This window comes from Doryrhamphus excisus, chromosome 3, assembly GCF_030265055.1.
Source record: "Doryrhamphus excisus isolate RoL2022-K1 chromosome 3, RoL_Dexc_1.0, whole genome shotgun sequence".
Taxonomy (NCBI): Eukaryota; Metazoa; Chordata; class Actinopteri; order Syngnathiformes; family Syngnathidae; genus Doryrhamphus; species Doryrhamphus excisus.
The window spans coordinates 30,424,981-30,443,724 of NC_080468.1; the positions used below are offsets into that span (position 1 = coordinate 30,424,981).

At 45.4% G+C, this 18,744-nt stretch overlaps 3 non-coding genes across 3 annotated transcripts; 1 reads left to right on the forward strand and 2 right to left on the reverse strand.

The window, feature by feature from the left end:
- Nucleotides 1-1,051: 1,051 nt before the first annotated feature.
- Nucleotides 1,052-1,124, reverse strand: trnav-aac (transfer RNA valine (anticodon AAC)). The gene has a single exon. It is a non-coding gene; the product is annotated as a tRNA-Val (tRNA).
- A 194-nt stretch (nt 1,125-1,318) lies between these two features.
- trnaq-uug (transfer RNA glutamine (anticodon UUG)) lies at nt 1,319-1,390 on the forward strand. The gene has a single exon. It is a non-coding gene; the product is annotated as a tRNA-Gln (tRNA).
- Nucleotides 1,391-11,126: 9,736 nt separating this feature from the next.
- trnaq-uug (transfer RNA glutamine (anticodon UUG)) lies at nt 11,127-11,198 on the reverse strand. The gene has a single exon. It is a non-coding gene; the product is annotated as a tRNA-Gln (tRNA).
- Nucleotides 11,199-18,744: the final 7,546 nt, after the last annotated feature.

An 18,744-nucleotide genomic window follows, 5' to 3' on the forward strand; every position in this document is an offset into this window, starting at 1 on the left:
GGCGAACAACCTGATCCTGAATGTTGACAAAACAAAGGAGATCATCGTCGACTTCAGGAGATCCAGACCCAGCCACACTCCACTCAGCATCAACGACACAGCCGTAGAAGTTGTGAACACAACCAAGTACTTGGGGGTGCATATCACGGACAACCTCGGCTGGTCACTCCACACCTCCGCTCTGGCGAAGAAGGCACAGCAGCGACTGCACTTCCTGCGGCGGATGAGAAGAGCCTCCCTCTCCCCTCCTATCCTTACCACCTTCTACAGAGGGACCATCGAGAGCCTGCTGACAAGGACATAGCAAACAGCCGGTGTGTATCTAGAGCCCATCGGATCTGCTCTGACCCCACACACCCCCAGCATGGACTGTTCTCTCGCCTGGCATCGGGGAGAAGGCTCTGCAGCATCCGCTGTAGGACGACCAGGTTCAGAGACAGCTACTTCCCCCTGGCCATCAGACTGCTGAATGCCAAATAAGCCCCTCTACCTTTACTTACACTATTATTATTTATTTAAATTATTTAAATTATTTGGGCAATTTACTGTTCACGCTGCACTTTACATTATGTTGTTCATATTTGGTGTCTATTCTATCTATTTATTCTCCACATTATTATTATTATTTATTATTACTTATCTTCTTTTGTGTCTGTTATTATATGGGAGCCAGGCAACGACATTTCGTTGGCAATTTCCCTACTGTGTTTTTGTGCAATGACAATAAAGGGAGTCTATCTATCTATCTAACCCTAACCCTAACCCTAGCCCTAACCCTAACCCTAACCCTAACCCTTAACCTAACCCTAACCCTAACCCTAACCCTAACCCTAACCCTAACCCTAACCCTAACCCTAATCTAACCCTAACCCTGAGCGAGTGGAGTGCTTTTTTGGACGTGGCACACATGTGCCATATATGGAGAAGATTTTTACCACAAAGGTTACTTGAAATACATTATGCTCGTGTGCACACCTTCAGAGATCAAGCACATATCCTTGTTCCCATTTGTCACCTTGATTTTTTTGTAAAAGAAGGAGCTGAAAGGCCATGTTTCCACCCAGTTTCAAACTGGGGACCTTTTGCATGTTAGGCAAACGTGATAACCACTACACTATGGAAACCTGCATAAAAGGGGTATTTAAGGGGACTGGCAAAGCAAGGACAAGGAAAATGCCAGCTTTGGGATTTCAATTAGGGATCCCCGCCCTTGGTCCTGCTTATGACTTTTTTTTCAACACAATTCCCAAAACTACAGGATCAGTGAAGTAATCTGACAGGTTGTACTTCAGGACCCGACGATGTCGGCACCCTTGCAGGTTCCATGGTGTAATGGTTAGCACTCTGGACTTTGAATCCAGTGATCCAAGTTCAAGTCTTGGTGGAACCAACTTGCCCTGCAGCAATCAAGTGTTTGGACTGTGTCTTCCTTTACCAGTTAGTGTATGATTACTTATTTACTTGTTGATTTGAGTTCAAATACAAATAAGTGGTAACCGTGGATCAGGATGAGTTCCCCAAATGATGCAAATGTCTGTGACAGCTGATGTCAAGGATCAGCTGGCAAGATGTGAGAGAGAAATAGAATGGGGTTGTAGTCAAGATTTGTGATTTATGACCCCCGGGGACCACTTGACCTTTTGACCCCTGGTATGTTCTTTCCACCCTGTCAAAATTTGATTGACGACCCCCAGGTGCGACATGGTTTCCTTGGTTGTCGCTATGACGCCATCGTCATGTGACTTACAACCCCCAGGGTAGCATCGCACCTGCCGCCGCCGCAGCTGTATCAGGATATGATGTCATCACCCGGCAAAGGCCGAGAATCAAAAACACCGGAAATCAAAGGATAATTCGGATTAAACATTGGAGTTGGCTTGACATATGCACGTGTGTGTGTCTTGCCCCCCTCTACCCTCTTTTTTCTTAACCTCGTTTAAATTAAACAAATGAATATCAAAATTAAAAAATACATTCTTGAATTAAAGAAATAATTCCTACATTACCTCGCAGATCCTCCGGCGGTCCATCCAGCCAGTGTGCGGGGCATAAAGTGTGATAGAATCACCGTCGAACCCTCAACCTTAGCCTAAGAGCCACCCACCGACACGCCTCTTAGCTTCAAATCAGCCAATCAACACACGCCTTAGCTTCCACGAACACGCCCCCTTAGCTTCAAACCAAACGTACCCCGGAGATTCAGCAACATACCCCCACTATCCTGTCGAACATACCCCCACTATCCTGTCAAACATACACCCACTATCTTGTATTATCCAGCGCACAACGTCAACAAAGTTGTAATTAAACACACCCCGGAGATTCAGCAACATACCCCCCACTGACTTGTTGATCATCCAGTGCCCAACGCAGTTGTAATTACAACGTAGTTGACTGATATATGAATATTATATGAATATCTGCCAAATATCTGCCACATGTTGAAAAAAACAACTGTAGGCATTAGCAGTTTGACTCCCACCCACCACGGCCTCAAGATGAGTCTCGTAGGAGTACGAGATCTACGACGCGCTGTAAGATATACAGTGGTTGAGAGATCTACGAGACACTGTAATATAAAGGAGACAATAAATACAATATATACAGCGGGGGCATACGTTTTTTTTGTTTTAAAAACAACTCGACTGGGGGTCGTGAGAAACTTGTGTGGGAAATAACCTTTAGTTTGGCCGTTTTGAAGTGAGTAGCAATGATCAGGACTAATGTACAACTTTGTTTTTCTTTTAAGACTCAACCTTTCTCATCAATAGCTTCATATCAAGGGTTCATTTGATTTCTGTTGAGTTCCACTGTTGACAGGCCTTGATGGAAAAGGTTGAATGTATTTTATTTTAAAGGTATAAAGTAGTCTTTCTCAGTAGCCCTGTTACCATCATGTTTCTACAATGTGGTTTCATTTGATTTCAACATGCATCAACATACAAGGGAATACATCCCATAATCAGTTCCCAGTTCCACATGTCCAAAAGGAGTAGGAAAAAGCAAAGCTCATTGAATCCTACCTCTCCATCTATTACTTTACAGTCCATAACTGTTACTTTTGGTCACTTCCTGCCTTCTTGGTATTTTTTTTTACACATACAGAAGTATAAGGTGATGTAACCACATAATGACATTATGGTAACCATAAATATGCAAATTTCCCCACTGACGGATGAATAAAGGCCTATATACCCTAACCCTAACCTTATCTTATAATAACCATCAAACTAGTGATATTTAATAAATTGTAGTGCAATGATCAATGGGTCATAGTGCAAATAATGTCTGGTGTATACAGATGAGTAAAGTCATATATGAGTGTATTGTAATGGTTGTTAAATAAATAAATATGATTGAGATAGTAACAGAGGCAGTGATGGAAAATATTGCACATTTACATTATGCTAATGACCGGGTACGTTGTATGTCTGAGTTCAGGGTGGTGATGGCTCTTGGGAAGAAGCTGTTCCTCAGTCTGCTTGTTTTCGCCTTGATGCACCTGTAGCGTCTGCCGGAGGGCAGCAGGTCAAACAACTGAGCACCGGGATGTAAATTGTCCTTGATGATGTTGCGAGCTCTGCTGAGGCACCGGGTGGAGTAGATGTCCGTCAGGGAGGGGAGAGGGCAGCCGATGATGCGCTGCGCTGCCGTGACTGTCCTCTGAAGCCTCCCTCTGTCCGCCTCAGTGCAGCTTCCGTACCAGGTGGAAACGCAGTAGGTCAGCAGACTCTGGATGGACGAGTGGTAGAAGGCCAGTAGCAGCTCCCTGTTCGGGTTGTTCCTCCTGAGGACTCTCAGGAAGTGTAGACACTGCTGGGCCTTCTTTATGACAGCTGTGATGTTGTCTGTCCAGGAGAGGTCGCCGGAGATCTGGACTCCCAGGAACCTGAATGTGTGGACCCTTTCCACACACTCGCCATTGATGTAGAGGGGGGGCGGGTCACTTCTGTTCCTTCTGAAGTCCACGATGATCTCCATTTGTTTTGTGCGTGTTCAGGGCTAGGTTGTTGTCGGAGCACCAGGTCGTCAGCCTCTGGACCTCCTCCCTGTAAGCTGCCTCGTCTCCCTGTGAGATCAGTCCGACCACTGTGGTGTCGTCAGCAAACTTGACGACGATAGTGCTCTCATGGGCCGGACTGCAGTCGTGTGTGTAGAGGCAGTACAGGAGGGGGTTCAGCACGCAGCCCTGTGGTGATTCGGTGCTCAGACTGTGGGTGGAGGAAAGGTGGGGGCCGAATCTCACAGTCTGGGGTCTGTTTGTTAGGAAGTCCTTGATCCATCTGCATGTGAGGGGAGGGAGGCCTAGGGTGTCCAGTTTTGTAGTTAGGATGTCCGGGATGATGGTGTTGAAGGCCGAGCTGTAATCCACAAAGAGCATCCTGGCATAGCTGTGCTGTTGTTCCAGGTGGTTCAGCACCGCGTGCAGGGCTATGGCGATGGCGTCCTCTGTGGATCTGTTCGCCCGGTATGCAAACTGGTGGGGGTCGAGTGGGGGGGAGGAGACAGCCTTTTATGTGCTGGAGGACCAGTCTCTCAAAGCACTTCATGATTATGGATGTGAGGGCAACAGGGCGATAGTCACTGAGGCTGGATGCGGGTGACTTTTTCGGGATGGGGATGATTGTGGCGGATTTCAGGCAGGTGGGGATGACTGCTTGGGCCAGGGAGAGGTTGAAAATCCTGCAGAAGACTCCGGACAGCTGGTGTGCACATGCTCGGAGAACCATTCCAGGTACGCTGTCAGGGCCCGGGGCCTTCCTGGGGTCCACTGCTTGGAGCACACGCCTCACGTCATGCTCTCCTACAGTTAATGGGGGGGGGGGGGGGGGGGTCGTCGTGGGGCCGGGAGGGGATGGGGGCAGGGCTGGAGAAGATGAGTGTGGCTGTGGTGTTTCAAAGCGGGCAAAGAAACTGTTGAGTTCCTCTGCCAGAGACACGCTCAGGTCTCCTGACATCACATCACGTCCTCTGAAGTTAGTGATGCCCTGCAGTCCCTGCCACACCTTTCGTGGTCTATTGCTGGAGAGGTGGGACTCTATCCTCCTGTTGTAGTCCGCTTTGGCTGTTTTTATTCCTCTTCTCAGGTCAGCTCGAGCCGTACTGTACAGAGCTCTGTCGCCTGACCTGAAGGCAGAGTCGCAGGCTTTGGGGAGGGAGCGGACCTGGCTGGTCATCCAGGGTTTCTGGTTTGGAAAAATCCGGATGACTTTGTCCACAGACACAGTTCCCATACAAAACTTGATATAGTCTAGTACTGTCACTGTGTATGTTTCCAGGTCCTGATGTTGAAATAGGTCCCAGTCTGTGTCTTCAAGGTCTGGTCTTCAAGCACTGAAAGGGAGAGCCGTGAGCCGCTGCGTCTGTGCGCGCCGCCATCTTTGATGTGGTGTCAATTGGCCAAAGGGGAATTCAAAACAGAGGCTCGTGGACCATGAACAATTTTATGGTAGCTGGAGACTTCAACCAATGAAATCCATCCATTTTCTGCACCACTTTCTCATCAACGGACTGTATTCCCCACCTGTTACCAGCATGGGGACATTCCAACCCAAGATGACAACATACTGGACCAGGGACACAGGAACTTATGTGGCACAGACCCAGTGTCACACTGCCCTACTTTTAGCCCAGACTGAGAGCCACTTTAGCAGCTGAAATATCTCAGGTGGGAGGGCGTTATACTGAAGATCTAAAGGTCCCTGGTTCAAGCACGGTTTTCAGCATAATCCTGATTTGCATTGTGACTTGGCAAATAGTTTGGAAAAGGGACCTTAACTTCAAAATCCCGCCCATCCAGCCAACCTTGAGTTCACTGAGACATTAAGGTGTGCCTGAGGTTGGCTCAGGTGCTTTCTTCACAGCTGGCTTTTAAACCTTTCAAGCCTCATTTCCATATGTGATTTCTTGTTTTGTTGAAAAAAAGCCCATTATTTTTGGAAAATGTTATATGAACTACAATTTTCCCTACAAAGGAGAAGTCAATTTGGACAATTGTCATTCTGCCCCCACTTTGGACGCATCGTCGTGATTCATTGTTTGGCAACTGCTTTGTGACCTCGCCAGTCCTCTTCACAGCCCATTCCCATTGATCCCCATTCACATGTAAAAGATCCCCGGTTCGAAACTGGGTGGAAACATAGCCGTTCAATTCCTACTTTTACAAAAACATGGGAACAAGGACATGTGCTTGATCTCTGAAGGTGTATACACAAGCATCTGTCCCCAGTTTGGACACACAATCCATATTTCCCAGATGACTGATTGGGTGCATCACTGGCCTGCATGGAGGGGCTGTGGTGTCATTGCGTGTGTGGCAAAGCGAGCGAGGTAGGTAGTTTGCTGACAACTTCACTTGGGGACTTTCACCCCAGGATGTAACAGGTTGATCAATCACAAACTCTACATTAATCCCCCAAATCCCACAGAACAAGATCGTGATTTACAATGATAAAAGTAGTTATTTTATTAAACGATTATCTTAAAATGAGTGACAAACCATGAATAATACAAATAAAGTGGTGATGGGAGGAGTCAAAAAGAAAAGAGGCCTGGGCTGGGGCTTACCACGACAGCGGTAACATAATGGGAGGGATCCAAACCACACTGCATCCGTGACTCAGTAAACCAAAAGTGGGAAAAAAGGGGACCAACAGGGAAACCGCTGCCGCTCTGGGCCCTCAGCACCTGCCAACGAAAAAGAACATCCTGAAAAGCATAAAAGCAAGGCAACACTCACACACACTTCAGTAATTAAAAGTCAATTTCAAACCAGCTGATGCCGGGGCTTGCCCTAGGGTCATGGTTGGCGCTACCTCCCTGGGTCTGTCCTGGGTCGCGGGCACCAATGTGCCCTTGGGGGGGCGTTCACCGGCCTCCAGGCAGTGGGGTCCGCGCTGTTGGTGGCCTGAAGTCTACGGTGGTGGCTTGGGGTTGCTGTGCTGTGGTGGCTGCTGCGGGGACCGGGCTGTGTGTTGGGAGGGGGCCTGATCCTGCTCATGGGGACATGCTCCTTGGAGTGGGGCCTGCTGGGGGAACGGTGCTCTTCTGGGCGTTTGGGTGTCTGCTGCCACTGGTCCTATGCTCTGCTGCATCGCTGTCCCTGTCTTTGCCCATCCCCAGTCTTGCCTTAGGGCTCGTCAGGGATGGTTCTCCGGTACGTGGGTGGAGCGCTGCTGGTTCTGGGGGCGGGGGGGAGGTCGGCCCTCCCGGTGGATGGTGGGGTCCGTCGGTGGCCTTGCGCTGGTCTTAACTCCTCGGCTCTGGTGCTTGGCCTCCCCATGACTTGGAGCTATGGCTCTCCCTCACGGGGGTGAGCTGCCCGGCGGGTGTCGGCCGGCGCGGTGGAGCGCCTTACCACTCGCCTGCACGCCCCCTCCGCTTGCTCATGTGCGGGCCTCCTCCCCTCGCCCGCTCCTTTGTCTGCCACACTGCCGTAGCCCCGATGCCGTGGTCGGGTGCTATCCCTTGGCGGTCCGTACCTCCCTGGGCTCGGGGCCTGGTTGTGGGTCTGGGACCCCTGGGTCCCCCGCCCTGTGATGCCCCGGACGCCCAACCCGGGGACGTCCACAGTGTGTGCCTGAGATTTTATGTATTTATTGTTTTAAATACTTAGATAAATAATGATTAGTTTTATTATAATTATATATACAGTGAAGAAAATAAGTATTTGAACACCCTGCTATTTTGCTATTTCTCCCACTTAGAAATCATGGAGGGGTCTGAAATTTTCATCGTAGGTGCATGTCCACTGTGAGAGAGATAAACTAAAAAGAAAAATCCAGAAATCACAATGCATGATTTTTTAACAATTTATTTGTGTGATACAGCTGCAAATAAGTATTTGAACACCTGTGTATCATCTAGAATTCTGACCCTGAAAGACCTGTTAGTCTGCCCATTAGAAGTCCACCTGCACTCCATGTATCATCCTGAATCAGATGCACCTGTTTGAGGTCGTTAGCTGCATAAAGACACCTGTCCACCCCATACAATCAGTAAGACTTTAACTTGTAACATGGCGAAGACCAAAGAGCTGTCCAAAGACACCAGAGACAAAATTGTACACCTCCACAAGGCTGGAAAGGGCTACGGAGCAATTACCAAGCAGCTTGGTGAAAAAAGGTCCACTGTTGGAGCTATCATTAGAAAATGGAAGAAGCTAAACATGACGGTCAATCTCAATCGGAGTGGAGCCCCATGCAAGATATCACCTCGTGGGGTCTCAATGATTCTAAGAAAGGTGAGGAATCAGCCCAGAACTACACGACAGGACTTGGTCAATGACCTGAAAAGAGCTGGGACCACCGTTTCCAAGGTTACTGTAGGTAATACACTAAGACGTCATGATGTGAAATCATGCATGGCACGAAAGGTTCCCCTGCTTAAACCAGCACATGTCAAGGCCCGTCTTAAGTTTGCATATGACCATTTGGATGATACAGAGGAGTCATGGGAGAAAGTTTTATGGTCAGATGAGACCAAAATAGAACGTTTTGGTCATAATTCCAATAAGCGTGTTTGGAGGAAGAAGAATGAAGAGTACAATCCGAAGAACACCATCCCTACTGTGAAGCATGGGGGTGGTAGCATCATGCTTTGGGGGTGTTTTTCTGCACATGGGACAGGACGAGTGCACTGCATTAAAGAGAGGATGACTGGGGCCGTGTATTGTGAGATTTTGGGGAACAACCTCCTTCCCTCTGTCAGAGCATTGAAGATGGGTCGTGGCTGGGTCTTCCAACACGACAACGACCCGAAGCACACAGCCAGGAAAACCAAGGAGTGGCTCCGTAAGAAGCATATCAAGGTTCTAGCATGGCCCAGCCAGTCTCCAGACCTGAACCCAATCGAAAATCTTTGGAGGGAGCTCAAACTCCGTGTTTCTCAGCGACAGCCCAGAAACCTGACTGATCTAGAGAAGATCTGTGTGGAGGAGTGGGCCAAGATCCCTCCTGCAGTGTGTGCAAACCTGGTGAAAAACTACAGGAAACGTTTGACCTCTGTAATAGCAAACAAAGGCTACTGTACCAAATATTAACATTCATTTTCTCAGGTGTTCAAATACTTATTAGCAGCTGTATCACACAAATAAATTGTTAAAAAAATCATGCATTGTGATTTCTGGATTTTTCTTTTTAGTTTATCTCTCTCACAGTGGACATGCACCTACGATGAAAATTTCAGACCCCTCCATGATTTCTAAGTGGGAGAAATAGCAAAATAGCAGGGTGTTCAAATACTTATTTTCTTCACTGTATATGTGTGGGTGTGTGTGTGTGTGTGTATATGGCTATAGAGATATCCGGGGGGGCTCTGCGGGGGTCTGGCGCAGGGCGTTCCATCTCTACCGCCCGGTCCTCCATGGGGCAGTGTGCCCGGGCCTCTTCTGTCCTGGCCGGGGCGGTCCTGTGTTGGTAGTCAGGCCTGGGGTTACCTGGGGCGGGCCGGGTTCTGCTTCCTGGGGGTGTGTGGGGGGCGGCGCCTCCGGCCGTGGATGGGCTTCATCCCGGTTGGCGGGAGCGCCCCTGTGCCCACAGGTGTGTGGCCCTCGATGCCCTTCTGCCCTAGTGGGGTATGGTCTCCCGCTGGTCTCGGGGGTGCGGCTCTCCTCCGGCCTGCTGGCGCCCTGTTGCCGGTTGGGATTGCTCCTCCATGGCCTCTTGCTGGTCTCTTCAGGGAGATGCTTCGGGGGCGGGTCTTGGGGAGTCAGCCCTGGCTTTGCCCACACCCACGGGGCCGGAGGATCTCTGGCGGTGGGGGCTTGACCTGGCTGCGCGGGGCAGGGTTTGCTGGGTGGTAGAAGGCAGTCTCTCTCTTTTTGTCATTCTCAGTGACAATTACACATTCACACACTCGCATTCACATACACAAGCATGCTTACGCACACATACGTATATGAATATATACACAGAAGTACACACCTCCATATGGACACTCACAGCACATGGGTGCTTCTCTACACAATCTACCATCTTATCCCTGATGTCTACATGCAATTGGTATGCTATTATTACAGTAAAAATGATGTCAAGCAGTGAGATTTTAATTACAGTAACTGTATGGCTGTAATTGTGTTCACTATCATGGTTCATGTCTTCATTGTTACTATTGCTACTGGTAAGTTGGACTGTTTCATTTCACTGATATCATCTCTATTGTGACCCTTAGCCATCATTGACATTTAACTGTTCTGTTTGTCACTGTTGTTGTTATGGGAATTCTTGTTGCTGCTGTTTTTGTCTCTCTCTCTACTGCCCCCCCCCCCCCCCTCCACCCCACCTTCTCTTCTTCTTTTCTGTGTTTCTTCTTGCTCCGGTCCGGTTGCTCCAAATGCGCATAACAAAAACATCAATTAACGGCAAATAAAATTTCATGGTACAGGAAAGTTGTAGCCAACACCTTTCCTGACACAGAGCAAATCTGTTTAGCATGTAAGGGCATTTAGATCAACAATACTATCTGCCTCAATGGCTGGACGGGACAAAAAAAAAGTCCATTTCAAGAGGGGCTCTGTCAAAGAGGGATTCAGGTAACCCTCTATGGCAGGGGTCCCCAAACTTCTTCCAGTGAGGGCCACATGACTTTTCCCTCCTCTGAAGGGGGGCCAGGGTCAGGGTCGTTTGTTTGTTTATGTTCTATGACTGGGGCAAAGTGTGTTTGTAGTAACGTTGCTCACAATAGGTTACCATTTCCAGTCCTATGACAGAAAAATGTACATGCTTTATTGTTCAAGGGGCCGGGTCAAATGTGGAAGTGGGCCATGTCCGGCCCCCGGGCCTTAGGTTGGGGACCACTGCTCTATGGGTTCACACTGACACTGTTGTCCAGGCTGTATTGCCACTGCTTCAGCCGCGGTGGGTGGGGATGACTGGAGGAGGAAGAAGAAGTGGAATGAAAGAGGCAGGTCCCGGAATCGACACCTCCAAGATCGAATGAGGTCTTAAACTGCCCACATGGACAAGCCAAATATCAGCAAAGGTTGAGCCAGTCACCTGAAGGTTAGATTTTTGATCTGAGTGTCCCGGATTCAAGTCCCTGTTCAGGTGACCAGTGACAGGGTCTCAGGTCCACTTGCAAACGCCTCCTTTTTGCCCTCAAAATACAAAGGCAACAGGACAATCCCTTGGTTCCACCAAGACTTGAACTTAGACCACTGGATTCAAAGTCCGGGGTGCTAACCATTACACCACGGAACCTGCAAGGGTAAAGACAGCGCCGGGCCCTGAAGTACATCCTGTCAGATTACATTAGCGTTGATATAACTTCACTGATGGTGGTGTTCTGGGAATTGTGTAAAAAAGTAGTTGAGGGGCACGGAGGGCTTGCACCCTAAGCAAGAATCATACCACTAGACCAACAAGCCCCTGCTTGGGCAAATACTTACCTTTCCCCGGTCAGTTGGCGGCCATGAGGCGGGTGTTTTCACAGTTGACTGGGTTGTGCGCTGGTGGTTATGGGGCCCGGGGGGGTTATTAGGGGCGGGGTGTTGTGGACGAGGGCTTTTTTGTTCCTTCACGGTCCGCATTCCCACATAAAGATGGGTGGTGAGTATGGGGGTTGAACCCGTGACCTTGGCGTTATTAGCACCACGCTCTGACCAACTGAGCTAACCGGCCACTGGACACCATTGCAATATTTTATGGTTTTTTTTAATTTTATTTACCCCGAAGCAGATTCAATCGGTACGCTGGGGTCTGAGGGCGATAAGTGGGTACCTGGTGGACACCTTGTTTGTGCTCTTGACAGGTATTTCGGGACAGTTTACCAATTGGCTTTTGATGGTGGAACAAGCTAAAACAAGGAAAACAGATTGTTTAGCGTGATTTCCGCCGAGTGTCCCTGATGAATACATCCACTGCTCCAGAAGCAGCCTCGGCTAATTGTCGGCCATTCGCCATAGCGCACCCCGAGGTTACAGAGGTCAAAGGTAAGCCCATATTCAGCAGCCCAGTGGCGAAAGGTAAATTTAATAATAATAATAATAATAATACATTTTATTTAAAAGCGCCTTTCAGGACACCCAAGGTCGCTGTACAGGAGATAAAAAACACCAATATAAAATACAAGATAAAAGACAACAAACAATAAATAAGCGCATACAATAAATCGGGAGAGGGGGGACCATGTGAAGCTGTTAGAGGGAATAGGCAAGTTTAAACAGATGGGTTTTGAGTTTAGATTTGAAAATGGGAAGGGTGGCAGAGTTACGGAGGTCTGCTGGCAATGAGTTCCAGAGTTGGGGAGCAGAGCGGCTGAAAGCTCTGCTCCCCATAGTGCTAAGGCGTGCAGAGGGAACAGTGAGATGGAGGGACGCGGAAGATCTGAGGGAACGGGATGGTTTGTTTGTGTGCATTACCGTTTCCACAGGTTCCCCATTGGTACAACCCGGCATTAATATCTCTTGGTGTAATTCTACCTTAGAGATGGATGCCTTCTTCCGGCCGATACTCAGGGCTGACCTCTGGTGGTGGTGCGGTGGCCCCGGCGTGAGTGATAGGTTACCGACCGAGAACATGACTGGTGTTTGTGCCCCGATTTCTTTCCTTCTTCCAATGACAGTATTGTCAGTAGATGTGGAGCGCCTAGTGCATAGTGCTACTTCCGTAGGGTCTCACCTCGTGCCACCGGCTGCCCTGAGGACCAGGCGAGGTGTGTCAACCTCACCCTGGTTAGACACCCCCAACCCGACGTACATTGACGCCATAGGTATCCCTCGTGGCGTCCCAGAGGAGTATAAAATTATAGATCAGGTTATATCCAGTTTTGCTTCTATCATCCCTTTGATTTCCATTAACCATAATACCGAAGTGATTCATTATCTGCATTATAACGTTCAGCGTCTCTCTAATCAAACTGAAGAAGCGTTCAGAGCAGTTAGTGTAGCAGTTAGCTACTTCTCTGATGGCCTTCCAGACTTGCATGGCAGTTGACATGCTATAAGCAGAAAAGGGTGGTGTGAGTGTAAGGTACATAAAAGATAAGGTAACATGGTTTAAAAAAACAAAAAAAAATGTTTAAAATGTATAAATATGGTTAGAGCATTTACGAGTAGTAATAGTTCATGTCATCCATATAAAATTCAGTTGTAAAAGAAAAAAAGACACCCTCCTAATTTTTATATGTTTCTGTCTAAAATAACCAAATCTCCATTGTTGGCGTTTGAGTGTAATAGCGCAAGGTCCACTAGGGGGTGCTAGCAGCGATGGTGGTATAGAGTAGGTGACAAAACGACAGAGGAAGAATAAATCCTGAGGGTGAATATACGTCAAGTCATCGTGGATTGTCTTCTTTATTCTGTACCACATGTTAGTATAAAGTAGAAATAATGTATGCAAACGACTGTAAAGAGTGTAGAAGTTGCTAAAGTAAACAGCTGACTGCAAAGTGGTTTGTTATAAATGTTTTGTAGAGCACTTGAGCACATGTGAAATGGCTAACGGCTAATGCTAGCAATCCTTAATGTATGGTGAATAGCATTAAGCAGGTTAACTGCAATATGTGAAATGTGTTACTGATAGTATTGTACTAAAGATATGTGAAAAGTATACATTGGCTGTGGAAATTGTCACTAGATTGACATGTAAAGCCATTGTCTTAACATCACAAATGTTTAGCTGTTCAAATGTTTGTTTAACCAATAATGCTGGAAACAAACGGCCAACTGTTGGTGGTGTAGTCATCTTATGAGATCTGAAGTGCTGTTATTGTTCTGAGAGAAAGAATAAATCCTGAGGGTGAATATACGTCAAGTCATCGTGGATTGCGTCCTTATTCTGTACCACAGGATTTTCAAGGCATACATGTTAGAATAAAAAGTAAATTCAATTATTATAGTGTTAAGTTATCACCCTTATATCCGTTTGCTTAGACAATAGACAATAGTCTTGAGTGTTTTGAAGCAGCATTCCAAGACGCTGACCAGCAACTCCCAGCACCACTAATCTTGCAGGTGCCTGGGAATGCCAGCAGCAACCTTGAAGAAGTTTCATCATGCAAAATGGGCCAAGATAAGAACACATGCACAAAAAGTAATTATTCTCACATACACACACACACATAGACAACAAGTACAGCTTGTGCAACTGCTTGCTTCCCCCTCCCCTTAGAGTTGCACGGCCATGTATTAGGGACCTCCTACAGAAAATAAAAAGAGAGGAGCATGAATGGCATACTCAGAGTGGAGCGGCATGTCACTGGGTTTGTTTTTTCACTCTCCTCGCTGCGAGAAACTTTGAATATTGTTGTCTGTCTCTTTTGTATTTAAGTGTTTTTACAAGTGTGACAGGAGTTTGAACCTGACCTTTACTTGGTCCTTCGAGCCGGATCCCAAGACACCTGAGGAGTCCAGTTGTGGAGCGGACGAGACAGAAAGGCCGTGGCCATGGCAGACAAAACCCTTTGATGGGCTGTCTTCTCAGTTCAACAACTGGAAGCTGAAGGTTGACGGGATACCGACGGAAGAGAAGACAACAAACAGTAAGACACTTTTGATCAGAGTGTGAGTGAAAGGGCGTCGTCCCTTTGTGTTAAAGCAGGGGTGGGCAAACTGAGACCTGGGGGCCGCATGCAGCCCATTAATCCAATCCACTTTATTGATATAGCACATTTTATAAACAGAGTTTCTAAAATGTAAATATAAAATAAAAGTGGAAAACCACAAGTCAAAAAGGAACCAAAAGCTATATTCAGCATGACTAGGCTTGTCTTAACAAATACAACCAGAACCAAATGATGAACCAGTAGTATAATTACAAGTACACCTAATAAAACTAAATGCATATGAAGGAATAAAACCAGCAATAGAAGATTTGTTAAAAGCTAAAGTCTTAGTAGAATGCGATAACCCACCACGTAATATCCCTATTTTCCCAGTGAGAAAAAGTGCCACTCTCTGTGGGATGGAGAATGATACAGGACAAGTTGTAAATCAAGCTGTGGTGGCAAGAGCACCTTGTGTGCCTGACCCACACACATTGTTAAATTCTTTACCAACAGATGTCACATGGTTCACCATAGTAGACATCAGTAATGCATTCTCTCCATTCAAATAGAGAAAGAAAGTTCAGGTTCGCATTTACGTTTGCAAAAAAAAAAAAATAAATAATAATCTATATATATATATATATATATATACGTATATACGTATATATATATATATATATATATATATATATATATATATATATATATATATATATATATATATATATATATATATATATATATATATATATATATATATATATATATATATATATATATATATATATACTATATATATATATATATAGATTTTTTTTTTTTTTTTTTTTTGCAAACGTAAATGCGAACCTGAACTTTCTTTCTCTATTTGAATGGAGAGAATGCATTACTGATGGGTTATCGCATTCTACTATATATATATATATATATATATATATATATATATATATATATATATATATATATATATATATATATATAAACACGCTTACCACAAGGATATTGTGAAAGCCCGACAATTTATTCACAAGCAATGATGGCCAGTATGTCCACGTTTGAACCCCCAAATGGAAGCCAGATATTATTATATGTAGATGACATCCTACTAGCGTCACAAGATAGGAAGTCATGTGAAGAAGACACAATAGCCTTATTACACCATTTAGCAAAAGAAGGCCATAAAGTGAGTAAAGACAATTTTGTAAGCAATCAGTGAAGTATTTAGGGCATCAGTTGACAGGACAAGGGCGAACCATTCTAACAGACAGAAAACAAGCAATCTTAAATGCAGCTAAACTACAAACGAAAAAAACAAATGATGTCCTTTTTAGGACTCACTAATTATTATTTATGTTGGATTCCAAACTATGCACAAATAGTGTCACCATTAACAAACATAACATATAAAACAGACTTAAAAATGACAGCACCCTTATAGTGGAATGAGGCAGATATATATATATATATATATATATATACTGGTAGGAAGTACGATTCTAGCACTACCTGATTACAGCAAAACATTTATACAAACAGTAGATTGTAAAGGTCTTTACATAACATTGTGTGCAGGCTGTAATAGCAGCATCTATAGCCGTGGAAACAAGTGCAACCATTGTATTATTCCATCTACTCGTACTGAAAGTACCTCATGCGGTTTCCACCCTGCTATTACAGACTAACGTGACATTTTTGTCTCCTGCTGGACATCTGTCTTGCATGGCAACACTTTTGTCCCAACCACATTTAACACTTGAGCGATGCACCACGCTCAACCCAGCTACCCTTCTACCACTCCCTGAGGAAGGCCAACCACATGATTGTTATGAACTAACAACACAAACTGCAAAGTGTAGACCAGACATATTAGGTCAGGCACTAACAAAAAGAGATTTTGTAGATGGTTCCTTGAAGAAAAATAATTTTGGACAAACAATAACAGGCTATGCAGTTGTTACACAAGATATGGTGTTGGAAGCAGAACATTTACCATCCTCTTATTCTGTGCAAGCAGCAGAATTAGTAGCGCTTACAGAAGCATGCAAATTAATGAAAGGTCAAAAGGTGACAATTTATACTGATAGCCAATATGTATATTGAACAGTACATACCTTTGCACAATATTGGCAAAACAGAGGTATGATAACATCAACGGGAAAACCAGTAACTCATGACGGATTACTAACAGCATTACTAGAAGCAGTGCAATTGCCAAAACAAATTGTTGTATGTAAATGCATGACACATATTACAAATAATACTGATCCGATATCCTTAGGAAATGCGTTCGCTGATAAAATGATAAAACAAGCAGCACTAAAGGAACTGAACCATCTTAACACTAAAAAATTACAAGTAGACTTTGACATTCTGGCAGACATGCAACAACAGAGTCCAAAGAAAGAAATTGACCACTGTCTTAGGAATAAAGCAACCCTGGACAAAAATGTTAATATGTCGACAGATAATAAAACAATCTTGCCAAAAAATTTGCATAAGTGGGACACTATTTTGAGCCATGGTTTTACACATGTCTCAACAGGAGGGATGTGCCACACTATTAACACCCACTTTACTATGCACTTTACTATACTTTGCACTACTATGCAAAACACAATGCCCAGGGCAGCTTGCGACCTCGGTGTGGCCAATTTCAAAAACCAGAATATTTATTTCAAGTAATACACATGGACTTTATTGTTTTATAAGTGTAAAAAGAAAACACTGACACTCTTCCAAGTGGGAAGGACCTTATCAAGTATTGTTAACGACATTGACGACATTGAAATTGCAAAAAGAGGTACATCAATCGCATTGTAAACTATTCATTGTTCGGGAGTCTGACGAGGAAGGTAAAGACCCGTCTGTGACGCAGGGGACTTCAGAGTCCTAGACTCTGGGGCATCGTGCTGAGCAGTGAAGATTATAGCACATACCCTTGGCCAGAAAACCCAACAATGCAACCTGGTTTTGAGGGCACTGTAGCAGAATGGCACCAAAATGTCCCCCGGCTTACCAATAACTATTGTAGTCGGGTTAAGCTATAAATAATATAATAATTAATAAATGTTTAAGTCTATATGATTATTGTAATGAATCCAATAGTAAAAATGGAAGGCATTTCTCTACATTTCTAGGCCATTCTCTACTAAAGTAGCCCGAGCAAATTTCACCAGTGTACAGCTAAAAGGAACCGCAAAAAAGTGTAGGTCACGTTGAGTTCAAATATTGTAGACATTTAAAAAAAAATCAAGATACCTACAACACAGAAGGAGGAAACACACCCCCATCAACTTAGTACTTTAGAGTAGACGTGTGATAGTGGTGCGAGGACGAATACCTCGATGACATCGTTTATAACATGACCGGAACATGTGCAGTAGTGACATTACTGATTCCAGTATCTATTTACCCTATGAATGTTGACATGTTACTAAGTGCTATCATTGAAGCAGATAAACACCACATCCCAAACTACTTCCAAAGGAAGAGAGAAGTTCCAGCCCCCGACTGGATGATGCAAGACAATCCCACCGACATCGATGCCATCAGCGTGCCACGAGGGGTACCAGACGAATACAAACTAGTAAATCAGGTTGCATCAGGTTTGGAAAGTATTATCCCATGGATAACAGTTAACAAAAATGCGGATAGGATTAACTACATCCACTATAACATACAAAAGCTTGGGAACTACACCGAGGCCGGACTCACAGCAATTGGAGAACAACTCCATGCCACGTCACTCATGGCCTTCCAGAATCGCATCGCCTTGGATGGACTGCTGGCACATCAGCAAGGAGTGTGCGCCATGCTTGGCGACCAATGTTGCATGTCCATCCCCAACAATACAGATTCCACAGGAATGCTGTTGCGTGCGATTTCTGGTTTAAAGGTGCTAAACACCAAGATGAAGGAACACTGGTGTTGACACTGAGATGTTCGGTGACTGGAGAAAACTTGGGGGACAATGGTCTCCTTATGTGATGTCCGTGCTTATTGCACTCGCTGTTGCCCTTCTTTTGTGTGCCTTATGTGGATGTTGTTGTATCCCTATCCTGAAGGTTACAATCACATGGACTGTGGATTTAGCCATGGCACCAATTACAACAAGGTAAATGAAATGTACCCCCTACTGGTGGCAGGTGGCAGCGATGACAGTGACGACTCAGATAGCCATCATGGACATGCCCCTGACTTGTTTCCTGACCAAGACAAGTACTTTGACTCAGACGACGAGAACACTTCCGTTCAGGTGTA